An 18,868-nucleotide genomic window follows, 5' to 3' on the forward strand; every position below is an offset into this window, starting at 1 on the left:
AATGTATCCCTTCATTGGTGTTGTTGTCGTCGTCATTGCCATTGTGATTTTCATCACTATCATCATCATCACTACGTGTGTAGTGAACGTGTTGTCCTTTGGAGAGAGAGCCGCCATTGTTGCCGCCATTAGAGCCACCTTTGTCGCCGTTGCCGCCTTTAGGGCAAAATTGGGGTGGATGCCCAACTTTACCACACTTAACACACTTTTTGACTTTGAAACAATTTTGGGAAGAGTGGTTGGTTTTCCCACAATGTTTACATGCTTTTTTTGAATTAGAGATATATAATGCTTGAGATATGGGTGCCTCTTTAGTGTGTGTGTGTGCTTGTTTTCCTCCTCTTGGAGAGAGTGGATGATACTCTCAAGAGAGGAAACTGGTTCTTTTTCCTTAAGCACGGTGACTATGTGCTCATATGTAATAGGTAAGGATTTAAGAAGAATAGCTATTTTATCATCCTCATCTATGTTGCATTGAATGTAAGCTAATTGGGTGCAAATACTCTTAAGCCTATTGACAACACTTGATAGTGTTTCATTGTCATGCATAATGAGTGAATAGAGTTGCATTTTAAGGGAGATCTTAGAATGCTTACCCTTTGCCCCAAAAGTTCTTTCTAGTGTATCCCATGCAATTTTAGCGGAAGTGGCTTGATCTAAGTGATACACTTTTTCATCCGCCACACTAGTGAGTAGAATACCTAAGGCTTTCTCATCTTTTTGAGTAAATTCCCTTTGTTGTTGTGCCGTTAGGTTTCTCTTCCCTTCGGTAGTAATCATATTCCATAGCCCTTTCTTCATCAAGTAGCCCTTGAGCTTGACTTGCCATGTATGGAAGCCAACTCCATTGAAGATTGAGACGTCATTGTTACCCATAATGTTAGATAATGTAAGCAAGGGGGTCCTATTTCGAGACTCTCGAAATGGTGTCTACCCTTTTACAAAAGCAATGTATGCGGTAATGAAGAATGAAGGCTCAAAACATGCACAAATAAGCTTCAAATGTTACCAAAATGTGCCTTGAAGTATAGCAATGTGTCGAGATGATTTGTAGAAGCTCTCCCTTGATGAACAAAGCTGAAAAATGAGTGAAAATCAGAGAATTAATTCTCTATTTTGAAGTTGAGTGAAGCAAAAACGGCCTTCAAAATGAGCTCTTTTCCTCCCGAAATCGATGTAGATGATGCCCAAATTGAATGCCCTTGTAGTTCAAGCTTTGGAGTAGCTTAAGGAAGCCTCAAACATTGATTTAGAGGGCTGAAAATGAGGTTTTAATTCTCTGTTTTGAAACAGAAAATTAAAAACATGTAGAAATAGACTAGTTTTTCTTGCATAAGCTAGCTAGTCTTGCCCTTTTGTTGTGTAGAGCTTGTAGAAGGCTAATGATGAGATTAAGAGTGGATTAATGGCAATCTAATGAGGATTAATGGGATGTCAAAACAGAAAATGAAGTGCCTCCTCCTCTTATTAGCGGTGAGAGAATAGAGAGAGAATAAGTAACTAGTCTAGCTAGAGTTGAAGGTGATTAAGAGAGGTGATTAGGGAGCCATCCAAGGTCACCATGGAAGCTTGGATTTGGGGAAGAGGATGATGGAGAAAGAGCAAGAGTAGCCCACAAGTTTGCTCACTTCTTTTGGCTTGGCTTGAAGGAGTAAAACACCTTTTGCATGGTTAGGTGGCCAAAAAGTCAAAGAGGCTAGTGTGAGAACAAGTTGGTAGCTCAAGACTCCTAAAAGCTAGGGAGAAAACTCGTGGGTTCTAGAGAGAGATAGAAGGAGAGTTCCTACCACACTTTGCTAAGAGTGCACACACATTACCTAAAAGTGAGCTAGTTGTCCATGAGGGTCTTTAATGCTCTGATACCAGTTGTAGGAATTTCTAGGGTGGATACACATGTGAAGCATTCATACTTGTGTGTGTGTGTGTGTAGATGAGAGAGAAACACTCTAGACAAAAGGAAAGCAACCTTATATTACTAGAGCAAAAAGACTTGTTACAACCATGAGAAGAGAGCCTCTTATGTAGGCTTCAAAGGTGAGTTTCTAGAGAATTCTAGGGATCACTCCCGCATGGCTAGGTAGGTAGAGAGCTAGTGTTTAACTCCCACAAGAGAGAGAACTTTTACTTTTCCTTATGCCTTGATCATTATACAAAACTGATTATCTACATTAGAGTTCAGTGTAATCTCAAGAGCAACTATATATATGAGCAGACAAGGGGTGCAGGTAACAAGAGAGGAAAATATCCATGACTATAGAAGCTCCTTCGATGCCACCATGTCCTCTTTTACATGTAGGCCTTTTATTTATCACCCCCAAAACTCAATCTCATAGTTTGATCATCAATATTGAGACTCCCCCCCCCCCCCCCTCCCCTCTCTCTTTTGGTATCCTTTTAGGCATGCCTCGTGTCTTCCCGATTGGAATAAAGGCTCTTCATACGGAAATTGGCTTGGATAGATGCTCTCAATGTTGAAAGGCTAGCGAAGACCTCCCCCACCTTTTCAAGGAATGCTCTGCGATAAGCCGCCTTGCGGATAAGATATGCAAATGGGTGTAACAGTGAAAGGATCTCGAAGATAGGCTTCTATATATAAGAACGATTTTTTCTTGGGAGGGAAGGTTCCTAAAAGCCAGGAGCTACTTATTGCAACACAAATTGTTAGATTTTGCTACTTCAAACAGGTCTGGAAGGCTAGGAACAATCGTTTATCCGACACATGAGAATTTTGATGAATGGAACATGTTAATTGGAATCGTTGGATTTCTCTCAACGCGTGTACTCCAGAGGTGGACAATTTTGTCTTCAAACACGAGGGATATAGCTATGCAGACTTTAGAGTGGTTGCACAATGCCTTCACGTATAGGCTTCAGAGGTTGAACGCCTTGGGATGGTCAAGACTATTGTGACGTAGCTAACTCCCACAAATTTATGCCAATGCTATAAATTGATCCCGTCAAGGAGTAAGTTTGCCAAAGTGTCTCATTAAAGGGAATCAACAAAGATCCCTTGGTTTGGGGCTAAAGAGAAAAAGGTAAGGCAAAAAAAAAAAAAACTTCTTGCTTTCCACGTGTAGTACCTCCATATGTTTATTAAGATCTCTTGGATAGTTTCATGCAATGTTAAAACTCTCTTCTTGATTTCCTTAAGTAGAGGCAATTATGTCTAAAAATAATAAAGAAATTCATCTCCACAACCTACAATTAACCAACTCAGATTCTACTTGTTGCATTCTAGTATGATATACAATCAGTCTTCTTATGAAAAGCTAAAAATAAATAAAATCATTTAAGAGATTTACTGTCACAACTCGGGGACTTTGGGAATTTTGGAAAACTTGAAGGGTATTTTGGGAGTTTAGGACAAAATATTGGAGTGTTTTGGCAATTTTTAAAGGTGTACAGATTGCCGGCTCCTGGTTGAAGGTCGCATGTCAGGATAGGGTGGGGGAACAAGGATTCACAGAAACGTGGTGGAGGGACGGCGGATTCTCTCTCTCTCTCTCTCTCTCTCTCTCTCTCTCTGTGCGCGCGCGTCTCACGCACGCAGTTTGCTTTGAGGAGATGCGATGTGCTGCAACGATTGCATGCTCAATCAAATGGTGCTACAGGGAAAGAATCGACACGAAGAAAGTGGCGTCATTGACGTGCTTGGAAGAGAGAGACTGGGAGACAAGAAGATAGATGGGAGGAGCAAGACTCCATAGAGGACATGCCACTCCGGGTGAACTCTCTCTCTCTCTCTCTCTCTCTCTCTCTCTCACACACACACACACACACACACACACACACACACACACACACACACATAGGCATGGAACTATCTGGGCGCAGAGCTGGGAGAGAAGATGAAGATGGCGAGGTAGAGAGGATTCAGCTCGTTTCGAGCTCGCACCAAGTGAAGGCGGAGGCGGAGAGGAGCGTGCAGAGCAAGGGGGGGGCGGGGGGGGGGATTGGGCTCCTTTCGAGCAGCAAGAGAAGACGTAGGGGGAGAAGCGTGCATAGCAAGGGAAGGCAAGGGGGGAGGACTGTGCGGCGACAGGGCAAGTTGGGTATGTGTGCATGGGAACGCCGTCAAGGTGAGAGTCCTCAACGGGATCTTGGAAGATTCGCAATGAAAAAATGTAGATAGAGCCAGGGGCATTAAAGATGGCGCATGCACATGGTGAGTTCCTCTCTTTTGATTGTGTCTCATGATGTCCAATGGCCACTCAATATGAAGTTATTTCTCTAGAAGGTAGTGTGGGGAGCCTTCGCGACTACGGTAAAGGCTCTTCCTAGGTAAATTGACCCGAATAGATGCTCTCAATGTTGAAAGGCTAGCGAAGACCTCCCCCACCTTTTCAAGAAATGCCCTGCGATAAGCGGCGTTGCGGGTAAGATATGCAAATGGGTGCAAAGGTGAAAGGACCTAGAAGATAGGCTTCTATAAGAACGATTTTCTCTTGGGATGGAAGGTTCCTAAAAGCTAGGAGCTACTTACTGGCTCTTCTTTAAAAGAATTGTATTACTTGGAATATTTTGCCCCCCTCACACCATCTGAGCATGTCTCTGCGCTTCTCCCCACTTTTCTCCTCCTTCCTTGCTTCCATTCCCTTTTCCTGCCCTAGCTTTTGCAACGCTCTGCGGCAGAAACTCCTTGCCTATGGCCTTTTCTATGTAGGAAGAGACTACCATGCTTCCCATTGCAGCATGGTGCAGAAGAGAGAGAGAGAGAGAGAGAGAGAGAGAGAGAGAGAGAGAGAGAGAGGCTGCACGCTTTTTGCATGCGCATGTGCCACCATACACCCAACTTGAATTCCATAGCTTTTTTTACGTAGACTACTTCAGGAGAATCAATGTTGATTCTCCTCTTCTTTTTATTTTAAAAAAGTGTATCACCTACTTATTGCAACACAAATTGTTAGATTCTGCTACTTCAAATAGGTCTGGAAGGCTAAGAACGGTCGTTTATTCGACACGTGAGAACTCTGATGAATGGGAACATGTTAATTGGCATCATTGATGGATTCGGGATCTCTCTCAACTAGTGCACTTCAGAGTGGGAATTTTGTCTTCAAGCACGAGGGATGTCGCTATGCAGACTTTAGAGTCGTTGCACAATGCCTTCACGTGTAGGCTTTAGAGGTTGAACTCCTTGGGATGGTCTTTGAATATTAAAGATAGAGATCGGATATGGTAATTTTTGGCCAACAGTCGGGTACACATGGAGAGAGTTATCCATTTGAGAAGGTGATAGTGTGCAAGTTATAGGGTTTATGGGCAGTCCCCTGAGGCTTGGAGTTGCTAAGCAAACAGTGGGAGGTGATCCTTGTGAATGTGCAGCCATATCAGAAGCTATGTCATCTTTTGAAAATGCACTTGTTGAAGTCCAATTCCATGATAACTAGTTTTCTTTAAATTTTCTCTCTACCTCTCTCTCATCTTCATCACCAGCTGCATCGTCGTGTGTCTATGTGTGTTCCCCCCGAATTGTGCATCGGGTAATTAAAGGAGAGGGATTGTGTGTGTGTGTGTGTGTGTGTGTGTGAGAGAGAGAGAGAGAGAGAGAGAGAGAGAGAGAGAGAGAGAGAGAGAGAGAGAGAGGCCTTCAGCTTATTGGAAAGAGTAGATGTGGTGGTCTGGGTGTGTTTGCCTGAGCCTCATCATCGTTTTAGCTGACTCTCATAGGTAAGGACCATGCGTTGTTCGTGGGGTGGCTGCCCTTTTAATAGATGTATTAGTGACCACCACGAGTATGGAAAGAATATGTAATTCTTAGTGGTTGTCGATATCATTTACTCACCATTGTGAGTTTTGCCAAAAAAAAAAAACCACAAATTTACACATGCTAATCTGAGGACATAAGTACACTCACATATATGCATGTACACAACATTGCTTACTTTCCATTGAAGGTTCTCTTTTGTAAACCAACACCTCCAACAACTTGTGTGGTAATGTAGCTAACTCCACCAAAATGAAGTAAATCCAAGAATCTCAACTCTTTTGTTAGTACTTTTTAACTCAATGGCATGGAGAAGCTGCTATTCAACAGAGTGGTAGAAGGCCTGGACAACAACATTCTGATGTTGATCAGGGAATCTACTTTTGAGTGGAAATGTTGGAAATGGCCCATGGGTGGCCATTTCTTTAAAATTTATAAGAAGGGCATTTACCAGGCGTTAATGCATGAGGCTGTTTGGTTCGCCCCTTTGAACAAACAGTGGAAGAAACAATGGTTGGAATCTAGACGGGATGAGGTCATGATTGAAGAACATTTGGAATCCACAATAGCCGTATTTTATGAAGGTATTTTTGTGGAAGGTGTTGTGGGGGGCTTTGTCGATAGGGGTCAAGATTCAGACACGTGATATCGGATCCGATAGATGTTCAGGGTGAAGATCGGCTAGCAAAGACCTCGCCCACCGTTTCATGGAATGCCCCACGATTAAAGGCCTGGCAAGGAAGGTGTGCAAGTGGGCACAAAGAACGTGGAAGATACTAGGGTTTTTCAAGAAGGATTTGTGCCTTGGTGGGAAACAGTATCGAAGTCATGCACTTCTAATATGCACACAAATTGTCAGATACTGTTTCTTCAGTAATATCTGGACGGACAGGAATTGCCGTGTCTTTGATAGTGTCCTCTCTGTGGCTAGCTTCTCAGAGATAGTGTAAGAAAGCAAGGAGTTCAAATTTGTGTTAGGAAAAAGGCAAAGCTCGGATGATTGGCTTAAGTCGAGACCCTCACCATTGCTTGAACCTTGCGGTGTGAAGGATTGGGCTTTTGGTAATAGTACGTTAGTAGATACTTCTCTGATGTAACCATCTGGCCCTCAAGGCTGGACATGAGCTTGAGGTTGATTTATAATTTTTTGGTGGCATTCTAGTACAATCACTCACAATTGTGAGTTTTGCAACAAGAAAAAAGTACTTTTTAACCTAGGAAATACACATTTTCATCTTGGAAACTTTTGTAGTAAGGTAAGGGAGCCAATATAGTGGTGGCCCCGGTTAAAAGCGCTATCAAGGGTCTATAATGTTGCAATACTCTGCAGCTTCACGAGCGGCACATTAGGCCAGCATCAAGCTTGGGTTACTCTGTGATATGTTTGCAACCATCTCTCAACTAGTCCACCCTGACACTTTACTATTTATACTTTAACATTCATTCCGTCTCTCTTGATCTCTAGTCCATTGTTTAATTGAGCAAATTGAAATGTCCCTAAAGAATGCCCATTCCTTCTCTTATGTTTCGCTCTCTCTCAAATGATTTTATGTATAACTGTGTACATAGTTTTCCTACATACATAAAAGCACACACTTATTTGGTAATGCTCCAAATTTAATAAGACAAGGCAAAAAGTCAAAGGTAATCTCTGAATAGGGTGAATACGTAGCTTGTAATCATAAAATGGTCAATTGCAAGTGACCTATATAAATATGAATACATATTTATGTGTATAGTAAAGGTTCATGCACAAAAAGAGGAAACGTAGCAACTATTGGAATATAGGGTTGCCAAATTGCACACAAAAATAGAGAAGAAGAGAAAGAAGCTCAAGGGCTCAAATTTGTGAGCTTTATAATTAGAGGGTCGTTGAAGAATCTTGAAGCATTTTTAATTAAAATCTCAAATCTATGCTCTTTCCATTAATTTAGTTAAATGCTACATTCAATTAGAGGTTTATGTGTACACAACATACAACTCCTTTCTCCCTAAGCTGGTGTTGAGCATGGTGCTCGACTTGCATCGGGAGCATGAGCATAGGAAGGAGGAGCCTCCTGATATGAAGTCAAGCTTCGTTTTCGTGTCGAAAGGCAGAAAGTAAGGCTATGACCATTGCTCATCTTATGTCACGGTCCATGAGAAAACCTTCACAAGACAACCCCCTTTGGCGAGCGCACTTTGATAGGAGAGCTATTCCACAGTGTAAATTTGTTTAGTCAAGGAAAGGGTGATGATGGCGTTTTGGTGCAAATCAAATTCAATCTCAATGTTTCTTTTCGTTGCAACTCATTAGCAAGCTTGTTGCACAAAAGTGGTAGTGCTATACTTCATGGGCAAACGAATGATGACACTACGATTATGGGATTGGGATGCTACAGTGTTGAACAATAGGAACGAGGTGCAATACTTTGCTCTGGTTGGGAAAGGGTTTTATGTAGCTATGTGTGTTTTGGAGTAGGCAGTTCAAGATTCGATAATCAAAGGAGGAGTATGGGGTGCTTCATTGTTTACGTACATCATGTCATCGACCCGTGAGTTCTGCCCAGAAGAAGAGATTATGCACGCCTATCCATTATGGGTCACTTTCAAGAGTCTCATCCTCTGGCTGCATGATCATGTTCATACTATAGCTGCCAAGGTGGGCCGGTTGCTCTTCATGCCAAAGCTGAGAAGATGAGATCAAGCTTGGATGTTAAGTTGTGCATCCTCTGGAACTTGGAAAGACTCATTCTAAAATTTGTGGATTTGAACATCGATTGTTTTGAAGCCTTTCATCAAGAATTGGTGTTTGTCTCCTTTCCCACATCCTGAGCTACAAATGTTGCAAAATTGGTCACTATGCGAGGAACTATCCTATGGCTAGGTTTGCCAATAAATCAATGATCAAAACCAAATGGAAGCAAGCCAAAAGAGATGCCAAGCAGCCCTTAATGAAGACTCCATGCATGCCGGTCAAGCATGAGAGTGATAAGAAAGATATAGAGGTGGAAACCATGGAGGGTTCATGCCCACTTTCTATGCAAAAATAGGAGGAAGAGTGCATTATTTGTGAATATGCTCATAAAGATATATTGGACGGTGAAACCCCAGAGAAACTTGACATAGTGATGAACATTCCCAAACAACATATCAATGGGAGCGTCCAAGGCATTGTAGGTGATGAAATGGTTGAAGGAAATGGCCTCCCTTGAAAAGATAAGCAACGGAAACCAGATACGCTTGTCGGACCCTCACAAGAGGTCGCAAAAACCAATGAAAAACCCCAATCCCACATTGATGTTGGAGTTGTAAAGTGTGAAGGAATTATCCCACATGCAGTGGTGCAAGAGTGTAGAGCTACTTAAATCTCATTTCATGAATGAATAAACACAAGTCTATTTTTCATTACATCTCCCTTGTTTATGGTAAGCTTGTGATGGTAAGATTGTGTTTATGAGTCCATCTCCCTTGTTTATGGTAAGATTGTGTTTATGAGTCCAAGTTAATTGATCTTGGAACCTAATTCGCTTGAGTGATAATCTAGCCAACACACACTCACTTGTGTGCACAATGTTTCTCTTTCATCTACCCTAGCTAGCACGGTCTCGTTCCCATCAAGTGGCATCAGAGCCACGGTGTGACAGGTAGGATTTTTGTTAAGCATTTATAGTCACATTAGCATTTCCCGTTTTATTAATTGTGGTCGTTAATTAACCACTCTTGCATTGCATATTAGGCTGCACTAATCCCTTTTGGAGGTTTGATAATGACGGGATATGTACCCTCATTGAGGATGTGCCACTACCCGCATTGTTAGGCTTACATAAGGAGAATTAGCATGCCTATTTCATTGCATTTACATTTAGATTTCAATTAGTGTTATTTCTTGCATAATTTTGTCCCCAAATATTCCCTATTTCAAGCTTCAACTCATTACAGTGAGCATGTGTGGAGGAAGCATTGGACGAGAGTTTTTTAACGACTATCTAATTGTTCTAATTGGGTTCCATAAGAGCATTTAATCGCTCAACTAAAATTTACAAGATTAGTTCCCTTCACTCTCTGAAATCTCTTACAAAACTTTGCAACAGTCCATCAACTGTGCGTGTGTATGTGGGATTTTTTTTTTTGGGAGCATTAATTCCCACCTACAAGCATTAAAGCCACAAGCTTGGTTTAGGTGGGAATACTTTTCTTTTTAGGGGAAAAGTCAACCTTGACACAAAGGTAGGCAGCTACGGAGTTTCTCTCAGTGTTGCCCTCAACACGTCGGCCAATAGACTCGCTCACGCCATCATCTGTCTACTGCTCTACGCATTCACCCCGGGCCTCTCTCTCTTGTTCGAAAATGGCTTTCAAGCCCCTGGGCCCCTACACGATGGTGCTTCTACTTTGCGTGCTCTTCATCATGTGCCTTGTTGCCTCGCCACTGTGTTGTTGTATTGGCCCCAACATCCTAATCTCCTCAAGCAGCCCGTTACACCCCAAACCTATCGCGACATCATCATCAGTGTCACATTACAGTCCCCACCCACAATCAATATTTTTGGAGGAGAATTGAAGCATTAAAATGTGTTCCCACGCACTGTGCTAACCTTAAAGGGGATTGTTTAAATTTTTATCTTAGAAAGGCTTTAATTTTCCTAGTGCTGTTTTAACAATCTCTTAGCTCTCTTAGAAGCCCAACTTCTTCAAAGGGAATTCAAGAACCATGGATCAAAGAGCAAGCGAAGTTTAGAAGGCTTTCTAAAAGCTATCGAGCTTCAATAGAGCTTCTCCAGGCAGAACTTTCAAAACCTCAAAGAAGATTGTGAAGAGGGGCTTCAGTCCTGTGAAGAGGAGCTCACAAAATCAAAGGAATCTCTCTCTCTCTCTCTCTCTCTCTCTCTCTCTCTAAAAATTTCAAAATCTCGCAACCAAGCACAATAACTTGCCAATAAATTTCCTATAATCTCATTAAGAGTATTTGTGCTTGTGTAAAGAGGCACACACTAGCTAGGAGAGTCTCTTAAGCTACGACCCCTCTATTAGCGCAATGGAAGAAAAAGGGCTGGGGAAATTTAATGGGGAGGGCTTTCATACTTGGAAAACCAAGTTGAAAAGCTACTTAATGAAAAAGCAGTTGTGGGGAATAGTCAAGCCAATGCTCACTGATCCACGATCTACTGGTGCACAAATTCTGACACTAGCTATGAGTGCACAAAGTCAAACCAAGGAGGAGCAGGCATTAGGATACATAATCACTACACTACATGACAACAATTATGTACATTTTATTGATGATTGTGATACCTCATCAGCTGCATGGGAAGCACTAGAAAAAAACTTTGGGGCTAGGAAAAAGAAGAGAAAATTGAGCTTAAAGAAAGATCTATACAAATTGCAAATGGAACATAACAAAGCTATTGCAAGCTTGGTCAATCACCTCAAAATCATGACCACACAACTAGCTTATGTAAACAGTGTAGTACCAAAGGAGGACAAAATTGCGGTTCTTCTAGCAGCCTTACCACCTAGCTTTGACCAAATAATGACCATCATTGAGGAGAAGGATCCAACACCAGATTTCCAAGATATAATCAACTCTTTAATGTCCAAGGAGAAGAAGCAAGGGAGGAATGCTAATTCAGGAGGATGAGATTTTGCAGCTGGATCTAGTAACAAGACTTGTTTCAAATGTGGCAAAGAAGGGCACATAGCAAAGGACTATCTAGCATCAAAGACTTGCATCATTTGTGGGAAGAAGGGGCACCTTCCTTCCAAGTGTTTCAAAAGGGACAGAGGAAGCACAAGCAGAAATCCAAGACCCAAAGTGTATTTGGCAGAAGAAGACAAAGATGAAGATGAAGAAGAAGGTGGAAATATCCTTCTAGTCTATGAAGACATTCTCTACCCTTTTTTGTTTTGCCTTTTCCTTTTCAGCTATATTTGTTTGCAAATGGCTTGGACTAGCTTAGTCTTAGTTTTATACATCTGTTCAAGGGGAGATGTTTGAGTATCTCTTGGATTAGAGATAGTTTGTCTCCTGGATTGTAGATGTTCTTTTGCTCCTAGATTGGAGTGTGCCAGAGATGTTAGTTTCTTCACGTTCTTCCTAGTACAAACCTCAAGGGGGGGATTGTAAAGTGTGAGCTTTGTCCTATAATATAATTCAAGGAGTGAAGAGAAGGAATTATACCACATGAAGTGGTGAAAGGCTGTAGAGCTACTTAAAGCTCATTTCATGAATGAATAAACACAAGTCTATTTTGCATTACATCTCCCTTGTTTATGGTGAGCTTGTGATGGCTTAGCAAATACTCAAGATCGTGTTTATGAGTCCAAGTTAATTGATCTTGGAACCTAATTTTCTCGAGTGATAATCTAGCCAACACACACTCATTTGTGTGCACAATGTTTCTCTTTCATCCACCCTAGCTAGCGCGGTCCCGTTCCCATCAGGAATCGTATAGGACCTGAAGCTAGACCTCGTTGGAAACCTTGTTGAGGTCTCAAGATCCTCAATCAACACCAGTTTGATAAAAAGGAAAAAAAAAGGAAGTAATTTTTTGTTGATGTAACAAGTTTTTTTCCGTGTGGTTTACTGGCTCCTTGTGAAAGCCAGATTCTCTTAGTCCTAATGTCCCCATAGCAAACCAACTATGCATGGGATATCCTTGTATCTTTATTTTTTTTAAAAAAATTCTCTTTTGAGCTTGAATTGTATTGACTCAACAAAATACATCAAACCCAGGCATATCCTTTGCATAGGGGTTACCCAACGTATACAAAGAGGTCAGTGGAACGGGCGCAAATCACCAAGGTATTTGACACCTATACTTACCCTTACTCCATGTTACAAAACTTCCTACAACTGCCATATATACCCATGGATGTCATATGTTCTTCTTTTGGACAAGCCGTTTTCTCTTGCTTGAGAGAAACCAACCACAAGTTTCCAACACTGATGCAACATGCAAAACTCCATTCTTTTTTTGGAATAGTTGTTCATTCCTAGCAATCCATATGGATTTCAAGAAAGAAATGCTTATAATACAAATTTTATCACTAGATCTCTATCAACCAATCATCTAGATCCTAGTGCTAGGTCTCTTCTAAAGAAGGGGGTGCCTAGCTAAAAGAAGACCATTCTGCAGACTCTTCCAGTGAAGCTCTTGATCATTGAAAATTTCCAACTGAGTTTGGATATTGTTAGTGCTTGATCTATCAGGGCATTCAAGGTATTTAGGATATTATATTTTGAACTATAACTAAGACCTTTAACTTTTGAACCTTAGGGCTATGTGGACATTAGTACTTATATTTTTGGGTAGTTGTGAATGTGCCTTATGGTATCTGATGGCGTGAGGCAGTTTTGGGATAACTATCGAGGAAGTTCTCTCTCTCTCCTGATCTCGTACTGCTGTTTATGCTCTGTAACTGGGTGATGATGATGAAGATAATGTGATGGCAGTCTCTTTTCCTCTTCCTTATCGTGTTCTTTGCTTATTTACTTTGCAGTATTGTGTATGAATACTCAGTTTACTGTTCCTGATTTTTGTAAATTGCATGTTTCCTGCATTGAATACCTGTTAGGGCTGTGTGCCCCTAACATTTGGCGATCCTGCTGTGCGTGTCCTAATCGACATGGGAGCGAATTACAGTAATCTCAAAGCAAAACGATGAGTCAGTTATGATGCCAAGTTTCTTTCTCGTGCTCTAACCGCCACTTTCTCTCTGAAGCGGTTCTTGCAAATGGTTTGAATTCAGCCTGAAGCATATGGCACTCAAGAATTCAAGAGGTTCTTGACATGTTAGTCGACCTCGACCACCTGCAGGGATTCTTGAATTGGGTAACCCCACAGGAAGTGTCTGAGGAACATACATCAAAGTTATTGGAGGATTTCTTCGCGAATCTGCTAGGGGAAATCAAAATTACAATTGTTGACAAGTTGCAAGTGTTTATAGGGGTTCTTGACAGTTTCTGTGCAGTTTTTGTGCAGTCTGCAGTTTGCATTTTGCAGTTTGCAGTTCAGCTGTTTACATATTGCAGATTATAGCATTCCAGTTTGCAGAATGCAGTTTCAATTTTTCAGTTTGCAGAATGCAGTTTCAGTCTTTCAGTTTACAGACTACAGTTTCAGGTATTTCAGTTTGCAATGCAGTTTAAGCAGTTTCCGGGTTTAAAGAGGTACAAATGCTCTCTATTCTTTTGATGGGTGATTAATGGCAAAGAAGAAGAAGAAAAAGTGTGCTATTTGTCAAAAAGATGGGCACTGTGCAAAGCAATGTCCTTACATGTGCAAGCCATGTCAAAAGGAAGATGTATGTGTCAAATACACTATGCATAAACTGTGCAAGAAGTTGTATCGAATTGTCAGATCTTTTCGCGATGCATCAGATCATGAGGAACTATGTGATGCACAAGAGGATTTGGATGATTTTTCTAATCTGCTTGACAAGGCGGAAGGCTGGCATGAAGGCCGTGAAGGAAAACGAAGAAAGTCATGCTCTAGTATGCGCAGGATACAGGTGTTACAAGAAGCAATTGAAGGCTTGACAGAGAAGTATGAAGATCAGTTTCAGGAGGAAGATGAAAGTGATGATGAGTGGGGAGTTACAACACCAATGTTACCCTTGGTTGGGAAAAATCAGGTACAATCATGTTTAACTTCTCCAAATGCACTTGGTGTAAGTCCGAAATCAATGAAAGAAGTTCAAGCACAAAGTCAACCTGAAGAAGTCAAGAAGGTGATGTTGGAAAGGGCAGAAGAAAAGGAGCATCCTGAGAGCCAAAGAAGCCAAAAGGAGCACTTAGTATCCCAGAACCACACTCCAAATAAACTCAAGGGTTTGCACAATGTTGAAGTACCAACAGTTTTTCAGGCAATTGTTGTTTCAAAAACTGAAGTTTCAAAGCCCGAATTTGAATTTTCAGCACCTGAAGTTTTTCAACCTGATTTTGATGTTCTCAAAGTTGTAGATACTCAGATTATTGAAGAGAAGAAGTTGATTCAGGAAGGAGAGTTTGTTCAATGCAAGGGAGATATAGTCCAAAAGATGATGAAGGAAGAAGGAGGAAGCCAGGAGCAACTCATGAGCCAAAGGATCCAAGAGGATTTCCAGCTATCCCCAAACCTCACATCGAAGAGACTCTCCTCTTTGTAGGAAGAGAAGGTGAGTTGCCCAAAAGAAGAATTACTGATTGAGAAGAAGGGAATACAATTGGGAGTGAGCGAGAGAAGCCACCAATATCCCATACAAACCCATATACCAACATTTGACATCAATCTTGAAGAGGTTGAAATTCAGGGAGACATCAGATTTCAACGTAATGCAATGGAAGAGCTGAAGATAGATAAAGACATAATGTGTGCTATTGATGAGGATGATGTGATGAATCAGTTTTTGATGAATCTTGATGAGGAGTATTCGACAGGTGACAGTTCGGAAGGTGTTTGTGTTGATGGAGAAGAATTTTTTGGAGTTTTGAAGACTGAAAGCCAATTTCTAGGAGTGGATATGAGTTATTCAGGTTGTGAAGATAAGGATCTTGACTTTCAGATCCCTGAATTACCAGTTTCAATGCCGAAGGTCTCTGGTTTACAAAATGCCATAATGCAGGTCCCTGAACAAAAACTTACTGATTTGCAAAGAGATTTTGTTCCTGAATTTCATGAATTTCAAAGTCTTATTGCTACTCAAGCGATGATCATCAACAATCTCTCGTTAGATTTGAAGAATGAGAGATATTCAAATCAGGTGGCAAAAAATCAAACCATTTTTATGATCGATCGACTTCAAGAAGAGAAGCAATCATTAATCAAGAAGTGTTCACATGATCAATATCTTGTTAAAGATATTCAAGAAGTAGTTTTTGACAAAGAAGAAGCAAACTACAGGTTCTCAAAGTTCAACATTGGGTGTTTGCAACAAATTTCTACTTGTGTTCAATGATGTGGAAGTCTTTCTTGGAATTTGCTGATTATTTTCTTTTGGAAATGGATCAAGTGGAAAAAGGGTTTGGATGAAAGAAGCATGAAGGATATTGTGGAAGAATATGAAATCAAGAAATTTCAAATTCAGGTTCATTTGCAGGAGATTTTTGAAGTGCAAGAAGCTTCATCTTTGCAGTATATTGAATACTTGCAACATGGAAAGAGCACTACAATGTACTTACAGGGAATTGAACATATGCAAGAGACTGAATATTTGCAGGAGATTGTATACATGAATCAGGAAGGGAACTTTTCGCTTGAATGTTTGCAATGCATTGAATGCATAAAGTGGAAGCAAAGTAGGATAATTTTGTTTAAGTTGAAACTATATGAAGACTTGAAGCCTCAATTTGTGATGGTGAAGGGCCAAAAGATTCAGCCATTGCAGTTAAGACAGAATGAACAGTATGCAAAGATGGATGTTTGGAAACAAGGAGATGAGAGGAACCTGAAGAAGAAGTATGATGACTTAAAACAAGAATATGATCAATTGAATTTGCAGGTGCAGCTTAGCTCAAATCAAGTACAAGTGCAGATGGATACTATTATGGAAGAGCAGATACAAGATGAAGTTCAAAAGAATCAAGTTCAAGATGTAGTGCAGGATGCAATGACAGAGCCTGAGGAAGCAGGAACACAACAGGCAACTTCAAATCAGATTTTTATTATTGAAGATGATATACCACCCGCAAATAATGTCAAAAGTGCAAATGAAGCTGTTCAAGTTTTAGAAGCTGTGAAGGTTGCAGAGATAGTTGTAATTCCAAAAGAAGTTGAAGTTGTAGGGGAAATAAGAAAGCAGATTGATAATGAGCTTGATTTATACCAAGTTTTTGATGTCAATGGTGTTTATGACGCTAAGGAGATGATTTTGACCGATGATTATGCAAGTCTTTTGGAAGTTCTTGATGATGATAAAGTGGGTTTTCTTGGAGATTGTTCTACATTTCTATGTGATGTTGCTAATGGAGGAGATGATGTTGATATTCTTATATCTCATTGGTTTTATATCTTCATGCTTGATGACATAAGGGAAGTTTTTCAAGGAGCAAAAGTCAAAAGTTTTGAGTTTCAGGGAGATATCATTGATTGGACAGTTTTGCAGCTACAAAGTGGATCTCTTTCTATTTTCAAGGAGAAATGTGAGCAAGCCATCTTGATGGTGTTTTTTATGTGTAAAGGAGAGTTCAATCTGTTATTTTTAAGCCTTGAATCAGACGAGTTTGATAAAGAAGCAAATCAGTTTTGGTTTTTCCTGAATCAAGATTTTCAGGGAAATCAATTGTTTTGGCATGCGGAGTCTAAATCAGGTCTTCGAGTGTTGCATCTATATGTAGAGATATTGGATGTGTTCAAGAGACAGTGTCTAATGGTTGCAAAGTTTGCATCCTACCTTGAATCTTTCTTCATTCTTCTTGAAGGGAAAAATGAATCTGAACCTGAACCTGACCCTGAACCTAAACCTGAACTTGCTACTGAATTTGGATATGTATTTGAATATGAAAATGGGCCTAAAGACCTGAAATCACTTGAAGAAGAGAAGATTTTTCTACTTTGTAGAAGGTATCTCAATTCAACAGATGTGGAGAAAATAAAGATGAAGATGGAAATGAGAGACTACATGAAGGGAGTTTGGGAGAAAATGAAAGTCATGGTGTATGATGTGGTGAGTAAACCATATCAGATGTTTGCAGAGGAGGAGATGAAGGAGGAAAACTTGTTTATGGAGAAGCAGAATGCTGAACTGAAGCAACAGTATACTGACCTGAAAGAGCAGTTTGAGGACCTGAAGATGCAGTTGCAGCAACAAGGAGGTCAACAATTTGAGTAGGTGTTTGCTAATAAAAATTCTGAAGTGATGGCAAGAACTGATGTGGCAGAAGGAGTTCAGGAGCATATGACTGAATCAGTAGGGAGAGGTGCAGCTACAGAACAACCTAAAGATGTTAGAGAGGAGGACACAGAAGATGCAAGAGAAATTCACAACTTAAATGATCCAGTTCAAATGATTGTGGATGAGATACTCTGTCAAGAGACTGAAAGTACTAAGGAGGTAGTTACAGTTCAGGTGGATGCAAAGGTTGAAGAAATTGACAAGGAAACTCCAACTGCAGCAGCAATTTCACAAAAAACCGAATTCAAGGATCAGCTGGTGGATTAATTTTTTGATCAAGGGATATTGTGGGTTCTCACAATGTTTGAGAAACATTGCCCACCAGGTGTGCCAACTGTTAGTGCCTGATCTATCAGGGCATTCAAGGTATTCAGGATATTATATTTTGAACTATAACTAAGACCTTTAACTTTTGAACCTTAGGGCTATGTGGACATTAGTACTTATATTTTTGGGTAGTTGTGAATGTGCCTTATGGTATCTGATAGCATGAGGCAGTTTTGGGATAACTATCGAGGCATTTCTCTCTCTCTCCTGATCTCGTACTGCTATTTATGCTCTGTAACTGGGTGATGATGATGAAGATAATGTGATGGCAGTCTCTTTTCCTCTTCCTTATGGTGTTCTTTCCTTATTTACTTTGCAGTATTGTGTATGAATACTCAGCTTACTATTCCTGATTTATGTAAACTGCATGTTTCCTGCATTGAATACCTGTTAGGGCTGTGTGCCCTTAACAGATATGGTCTCAGTTTGTTGATTACATATGATGCAAGTGCCATCACCAAGACCTCTTACCCTCGCCTTGTCCCCATGCGGTAGGAAACCAAATAGCATTCTCCACAAGAAAACCTTCTGATCATATTCGTATTTAGAGTGCTAGATACTTTTCAGTACGTGGCTCCATTTGATCCTGCTCCACCTTTTGGACCAGGTTTTGTTGAGATTTCCACCATTGCTCCAAAATCCAGCTTCTCATAAATGCTCTTTGTTGAGGGAGAAGCAAATGGTCTGCCCCCTAGCCACTTCCATGCCAATTGTTGTAGAACATAGTGGGAGGAAAACTTGTGAAACTGTATCCAAGAGTCTATCCACAAGGACCTCTTGTTGAAGGGAAAGTTTATTGATCTCTTTTAATCTTTCTAAAGACTATCATCCTCCTTCATGATGGTTCTTATAAAGATGTCATAGTGTCAAATCCATTGTTGTTTAATGATCTTACACTCTTGGTCTAGTGGATGTCAAGAACCAATCGTTGTATAATGGGCCCCGAGGTGACCGGTGTAGACTTGTGTTTCTCTAGTACTA

The sequence above is a fragment of the Adiantum capillus-veneris genome, chromosome 4 (assembly GCF_014529385.1).
Source record: "Adiantum capillus-veneris isolate H3 chromosome 4, ASM1452938v2, whole genome shotgun sequence".
NCBI classification, from domain to species: Eukaryota; Viridiplantae; Streptophyta; class Polypodiopsida; order Polypodiales; family Pteridaceae; genus Adiantum; species Adiantum capillus-veneris.